Genomic DNA, 8,173 nt, shown 5'->3' with positions numbered 1-8,173 from the left:
GCTCAGGGGTCTCCAACCTTGGCCACTTTAAGACTTGGGGACTTCAACTCCCAGAATTCCTCAGCCAGCTGGCTGGCTGAGGAATTCTGGGAGTTGAAGTCCCCAAGTCTTAAAGTGGCCAAGGTTGGAGACCCCTGCTTTAGCCGGTTCTTATAAAACATTTTCAAAAAGATGCTTTTACATTCCCTCCTCGCTCAGGAATTACCATGACTTGCTTTGGTTTGACATTTCTGCAAACTGAAGCAAGTCCTTTTATCATAAGCTCCCCTTTGGCACAAGAGTCGCTTCTGAAGCTATTCCACGTATCCTGGTTAGACAGTATATAGTTAGTTGGGAATGGGAGCTGTCCCCTTAAGGGAATGCTTCATGGGAAATGTAGTTAATGCCTCATGGAGATGTAGTTCATGTACATACACACTATCAACCATCTCATTGGCATATGCAGCAAAAGAAACTCCTGGGACATTGTTTTAACCAAGAGTATAACTTCACTGATAGAGCCATACAGGCACAGAAGAAGCAAAGCTAACTCTGTCTAACCAGCTTTTGAATTCAGCGTTCAGAGTACTATCCAAGGTGCTGGCTGAGTTCTTACTTTGCAAAAGCCATAACTGGTTTAGACCAATTTCCCTGTAGTTATTTAGCTTATTTCTTTGGTTTTTCTGGCTGAGCCACTCTGAGCATCTTGGAATATGCTGAACTCTCTTCTTTAGAACTTCACAGAGGGTGTCCATTGTCGGGGTCTGTGCCTAAACTCAGTTTGTGTTTACCTGTGCATAAACTACAGCGTTGCACTCTTTTGCATTGTTTATCTTATTGTGCTATCATCTTACTTCGGTTCACGCTGTTTTAATTTCTTCCCTTTTATTGTTGTCAGCTGTCTAGAGTGTAGCCCCACAGGGAAATAGGTGGCAAATAAATTTAACCAATAAATAAATAATAAATCCAGTCTGGTATGTCCCTTTAAGCACTGATTCTTTATTGGGCTGGGCAATTCTGAACAGTTACTTGCAACGCCCTGGAGCTCGGTCCGCACAAAGCATATTACTGTCTGAATGTTGTCTTTCAAGCCATAAATAGGTTTCTCTCATGGCAATTCAAACATAAAAGGGAGATTTTGCACTCTTATCTGCTGTCTACTAAACTCCTCTGTCTCTCCCTCCCTCCCCCACTGTTTTTAATTTGTCCTAATGATTGGTTGGGTAAATCTGTAATTTTATAAATGCTGACAGTTGCATACTATTTACAGCTTTGGTTGGTTTCCAATTATGTATTTTTTATAATAATAAAATACTTATTTTAAAGGGCATGGAGTTCATATGCTATTTTTTTTTTCTTGCTAGAGCAATTGTCTAAAGGGAACCCTGAATATTTAGGACATGAAAGAGCCCCTGGTGTGCAAGGCGCCCATCATTTGAAATTCAATATCATCCTATGAAATGCTGGCAAAGATGCAGAATAACAGCGGAATGGTTGCTGCTGATTTATTCGTGGCTAATTGGACTTTTAAAGAGCAAATCTCCAAGAATCACGGATGCTGTCTGAGATTAAAGAGAAATTGTGGAGAATCACTGTCAGGGTGTTCCCCACAGCTCTGGATATAAAAGAGGAGATAAACACACAGAATTAATGATTAGAAGTGTTTTTTTTTTCAACTGGGAGATCTCCTGCAGCTCATGAAAGGAAATGGCCTTCTTCCTCGCCTTTTTCTAAAAAAATACTTGATCCTTCTTTTTTTTAAAAAAACAATCAATTTTCTATTAAGGCTGAATTGGCAGCAGACTTAATTGAATATATACACAGAGGCAATACTTCCCATGTTATTTTCACCCTCCAGAAATAAGAGAGCATTATCTACAGTATTTATGGCCTGCCAAAATTAATATTAGATTATTATTTCTGCATTTATAACACATTGCAAGGGACTAGCTCATGGAGTTCTTAATCCCAATGTATTTTGCAATCCTGTTCAAAAAAAATTTTTTTAAAAATTTTTTGGCCTTCCCCTGCTGTTAACACCTTTTCTAATAATTGTCAATTTTATGGATTGCTTTTATTCTTTTTCTCATATTTTAAGAGATGTTTAACTGAGAGCAGACTTGAATAGGCAACATTAGATCCGTCCACGATGTTGTATACAATTTCTTCTAGCAACATTCAAAATAATTGCTCGTATAAATTATCCACTTTATCCAGAATTTAGAAACAATGGAGAAATGGAACAATGTTTATAAAGAGTAAGGGAGGGAATATTTTGGCTTAGTTACAAGGAGCTAGAGAAATTATCAACAGAATCCCTAGATATGGTGATTTTTAGCAAAGGTTTTTAAATTAGGAGGTAGTCATGTAATTCCAAGAATAAAAAATTTGCAGGGAAATCTGGGGCATCGGTATTAGTTTGTCCTTTAACCATTACAATTTTAGCTTTTTCGGTGGTTTTCATATGAGGCTCATATATAACGGAAGCACTTTTATATATTTTGGGACAGAGGAGATGTATTATAAATCAGAATGCTCCTTTTGAGGCCAGAGGATAATTTCTCCCATCCCCAACCTTCAAATCAAAAATAGCCTCTGGAGATTAATGTTTGATGTTATAAAAGGTGAAATGCGTTAAATGTTCCCAGTGCAAACATGCTGATATTTTAAAGTACGGTCACTTTTAAACTGAGGGTCTGCTTTGTAGCTTTCATCCTCTCTTATTTTTATTTTTATTTATTTATTAGATTTATCTGCCGTCCATCTTATCTGCGCCACTAAGACGCCAGTTTCTATTCTGGGTAGATCTTCGATGTTGAAAAGCCACAGGTTCAGACTGATAAAAGAGCGAAGGAATTCTGCTTATCTCCACAGTGAATGCAGTATTCTTATTTTCCTTCCTTCTTTTCCTAGTTAATGATCTGTAGGACTCTTCTTGGGTCTTACAAATGTTTCTTAAGAACCTCTGGGGAGGCGCTTGGCGAAGACAAACATGTCTTTGAAAGCAAATTAAGCGACAAGTTTGTTCAGAGCTTTTAAAAGTTGTGAATGTTTAGCAAGACCAGATTCTTTTCCAGATGCCATCCAGGACTCCAGGAAGATTACACAGCCTGGGCGTTTTTTCTCCAGTTCCCCAGCCTGGATTTTAACTTTCTTATCAGTATTATCTTACAAAAAAGCCTGGTTAACAGGTTTGTAATTCCCAGGATCCTCTTTTCAAAGATTGGTGTTAGCCTGGCCATCTTCCAGGCCATCAGAAAAAAAAGGGATGATTTGTGAGCCCAGTTACGTATTTCAGTTAATAGCTGAGCAATTTCATGGTTTTAGACCCAGAAGGACATTACAGGAGCTACTGTGACTTGTTAGTTTTCAGTTTGTCCATTTGTTCCAAAGCATCCCTCCTTTCTACCCTCGGTTGGACATTGTTTTTTTTAGATGCCCAATTAGGAACAGGGGAAAAAAAACAACTTTTGGGGATGCAAAGGAATTCTCTAGGAACTGTAATTAACCATTGGATCTCGCTAGAATTTCCCCATCTCTCTTTACCCTCCTGGCAAGTTTTATGGCTCCTTTAAACCAGGGAGTGGAGAACATCTTTCTTATCTAGCCAGACTTTGTGCCTTTGTCACTTCCAGCAATATAGCTGCATTATTTGCACGAGTGCCTTAGAATCTACATAGGGAGCTGGCATGCAGCATGTTTGATGATTTAGCTGCCTGGCTGGCAAATGGTCTAAATTTTGAACTATGGCTTAAGGCAGTGGTGGGATTCAATTTTTTTTTTACTTCCGGTTCTAGGGTGTAGCTTGGTGGGTGTGGCGTGGCTTGGTGGGCATGGAAGGGGAAGGGTACTGCAAAATCCCCATTCCCTCCCCACCCACTAACCTGCTTTCCAGCTCCGTTCTCCTGTGCAGGGCCAACCAAAGAAGACCCAGCCGATCAGCTGGGACTCAATGGGAGCCAGAGAATAGATGGGCGTGGGGCCAGTCAGAGGTGGGATTTGCCGGTTCTGCGAACTACTCAAAATTTCCACTATCGGTTCTCCAGAACTGATCAGAACAGGCTGAATACCACCTCTGAAGTAATAAAAGGAACAGAAATATCTGCTTTATTTGACATGGGAGATAGTTTGAATCAAGAACACAAGAGCACACAATAGATACAAACTCAAAGTAAACCGCACCAAACTTGATTGCAGGAAATACGACTTCAGCAACAGAGTGGTCAATGTCTGGAATCCTCTACGTGACTCTGTGGTTTCTTCCCCAAACCCCAAAAACTTTAACCTTAGACTGTCTACTATTGACCTCACCCCTTTCCTAAGAGGCCTGTAGGGGGCGTGCATAAGCGCACCAACGTGCCTACCGTCCCTGTCCTATTGTTTCTCTTATTCTTTTATTTTTCTTATATGTACCCATTTCATGTATTCACAACTATGTATACACTTATACTTATTATCTTGTAAACAATTGGCAAATCAAATAAATAAATAAATAAATAAATAAAATAAACTGAAGAACGGTCCATGGTCCATGTAGAGACTGGTCAGAAACATGTTCAAAAATAAGGGCTCAAGGACAACACTGCTATCATGTCTCCCCTGGTCCTTCTCTTCATTAGACTAGACATTCCCAGTTCCAGCAACCGTTCTTTATATGTTTTTGCCTCCAGTCCCCTAATCATCTTTGTTGGTCTTTTCTGCACTCTTTATCTAGAGTCTCAACATCTTTTTCAAGTTGCTTTCTAATTGCTCCACTATATCTAATTCTTTCCTAAATCAGCCTTCTAAGTTTCTAAACTGTCAATTTGAGCCTTAAGGGAATGTCAGACCTTTATCTGAAATTGATTTAGGTTTAATTGACCTGTTGTCAATGTTTCTCTAATAGGAAACCACCTAATCTTCTTTGCCATCTTGTGTTTTGTTTCTGTGGCACGACCTCCATTTGCAGCATTTTATAAACCCCCAGAAAGAATGCAATCAGCTTTATCCGGAAGAAGCTTATCATCTAAGGATTTAGCCAGAGGAAACATTAAGGCTGTCATTTAAAAAGTGTGATGTGTTTGCAAGCTTACAACTGAAAGTTCAGGATGTCGAAACAGGAGGAGGAGGAGGAGGAGGAGGAGGAGGAGGAGGAGGAGGAGGAGGAGGAGGAGGAGGAGGAGGAGGAGGAGGATTATTCAACATTCAACATTCAAGCTATTCAACACCACAGACAATACTACTACCCTCCAAAAAGACCTTGACTATGTATCAGAATGGTCAATCAAATGGCAACTTCAAATCTCAACACATAAATGCTCTGTCTTACATATTGGCAAAAAAAATCAGAAAATAAAATACAAGCTAAATAGTCAAGACCTCCAAACTCTGTCAAGGACCTTGGAATACTCATCTCTAATGAACTAAGTGCTAGAGCCCACTGTAACTACATAGCCAAAAAGGCATTAAGAGTTGTCAATCTAATCCTACGTAGCTTCTTCTCTGGTAATATCACACTACTAACTAGAGCATACAAAACATTTGCTAGACCTATACTCGAATACAGCTCATCAGTCTGGAACCCACATTACGTATCTGATATTAACACAATTGAGAAAGTCCAGAAATATTTCACAAGAAGAGTTCTCCGCTCCTCTACTCATTGCAGAATATCTTATGCCACCAGACTTGAAACTCTAGACCTAGAAAACCTAGAACTACGCCGCCTCCGGTCCGATCTAAGTATAGTACATAAAATCATACATTGCAATGTTCTACCAGTCAATGAATACTTCAGCTTCAACCATAACAACACAAGAGCAAACAATAGATACAAACTCAAGGTTAATTGCACCAAACTTGATTGCAGGAAATACAACTTCAGCAACAGAGCGGTCAATGTCTGGAATACTCTACCTGACTCTGTGGTTTCTTCCCCAAACTCCAAAAACGTTAACCTTAGACTGTCTACTATTGACCTCACCCCCTTCCTAAGAGGCCTGTAGGGGGCATGCATAAGCGCACCAATCGTGCCTACCATCCTTGTCCTATTGTTTTTATTTTTCTTATAAGTATCTATCTCATGTATTCAAAACTATGTTTATTTTTATGCCTGTATCTTGTAAGCAATTGACAAATAAATAAATAAATAAATAAATAAAGGATTGGAGGATCCTTGATACTCTCTGAGCTTGGTTGTTTCTTGCAGACCTTTCATTACCCAACAATCAAGAAGTAAAAATGCCCCAATCAAGGAACTGCCAAACATGCTAAACAGTAAACAGCCCAACTGAAGAATCTCTAAAACCATCCCCATCAACACTGACAGGGCAAGAATATAAAATGAGATCCAACCTCATTCCCTACTAGCACTGATCGTGTTACCTAGTACGGTAATGAAATGTCTGCAAGAAAACAACCAAGCTCAGATAGCAAGTCCCAGAATTCTCTAGCTAGCCATGCTGGCTGGGGAATTCTGGAAGTTGTAGCCCATACACCTTAATGTTGGCCAAGTTGAGAAACACTGACCCAAACCCAACAATTATATTAATCACAGAGGACTCTCTTGCTTAATTAATCGGGAGTGCATTTGGAATAGAATAGAATAGAATAGAATAGAATTCAAAATAGAATAGAGTAGAGTAGAGTAGAGTACAGTAGAGTACAGTAGAGTACAATGTAGAGGAGAGGAGAGGGGAGGAGAGGAGAGGAGAGAGTAGAGTAGAGTAGAGTAGAGTAGAGTAGAGTAGAGTAGAATGTAGAGGAGAGGAGAGGATAGAATAGAATAGAATAATTAATAGAATAGAATAGAATAGAATAGAATAGAATAGAATAGAATAGAATGTAGAGGAGGAGAGGAGAGAGTAGAGTAGAGTAGAGTAGAGTAGAGTAGAATAGAATAGAATAGAATAGAATAGAATAGAATAGAATAGAATAGAATAGAATAGAATAGAATAGAAGCTGGAAGGGACTTTGAAGGTCTTTTAGTCCAGCCCCCTGCTCAAGTAGGAGAACCTCTATAATCTCAGACAATACTTTTTACTATTGACCCCTTTCCTAAAAGATCTGTAAGGGGCGTGCATAAGCGCACCAACCTGCCTACCGTCCCTGTCCTATTGCTTCTTTTATTTTTCTTATATGTATCCATGTATTCATAACTATGTTTTTACTTGTGCGTATTATCTTGTAAGCAATTGACAAACCAAATAAAATAAAAAGTGGCTGTCCAGTCTCTTCTTAAAAACCTCTAGTGATGGAGCAACCCAACTTCTGGTGGCAAGCTGTTCCACTGGTTAATTGTCCTCACTGTTAGGAAGTTTCTCAATGCCAGATGGCTTCTCTTTGATTAGTTTCCATCCATTGTTTCTTGCCTTTGCCTTCTGGTGCTTTGGAGAATAATTGGACCCCCTCTTCTTTGTAGCAGCCTCTCAAATACTGAAATACTGCTATCATGTCACCCTAAAATTAAAGACATTTTAAATAATTAAGCAACTAGCTTATGGTGGTAGCTAGGTCAGACTTCTTTACCTCTCAAGAAGCAGGAAAAAAGACAGGAAAAAAACAGCAGGCAAAAAGAAAGTTGCTTGCCATTTGAAAAGCAGGCTTGATGCTTGGAAGATGCCAAGCGAATCCATAACGCTTGATATGTGTTTCAAATTAAAGCACATCAACAGGATGTTTCCACTGATCAGCCACAAGGAAAAATCCACAAGGAGTTTTGCTCATTTGCCTAAAGAAGTAAATTACATCTTTTTTGTTTTCTTTTGAAAAACCCAGTGACAAATGAGGACAAAACAGTAGCAATTAGCAAGGCTGGAGTCTCCAATGGGAGAGAACAGCAGGGTTTCGTTTTCTCCCATGCATAATTAAAAATCCTCTGTGCATTAAAAAGTAGAGATGTGACCTGAATTTGCATAATGACAGAATGCTTAATTACATAACCCCATCTCAAATCTGTCAGTGAACCAACAGATAATATTTGACAGTGCAAGTACACACCTAAGATGCCCTTCTACCTCATTAGCCTTAACAAATTCAGGTTCTATTTACTTTAAAAGAAGAATAACTTGCCTTAGTCTGTTTTCTCCCCAATAATATATATTATTATGGCTGCTTCCCAGAATTCCCCAGCCAACATTAAAGTCCACAAGTCTCAAAGTTGCCAAGATTGAACCCCCATGATCCAGCAGATCTAAGGAGGCTGAACCTGCCCAGG

This window comes from Notechis scutatus, chromosome 9 (assembly GCF_049901735.1).
Source record: "Notechis scutatus isolate UNSWTSFEM ecotype Mainland chromosome 9, rNotScu1.2, whole genome shotgun sequence".
Lineage (NCBI taxonomy): Eukaryota > Metazoa > Chordata > Lepidosauria > Squamata > Elapidae > Notechis > Notechis scutatus.
The sequence above is the reverse complement of the archived record's forward strand: the minus strand, read 5'-3'. Positions refer to the sequence as shown.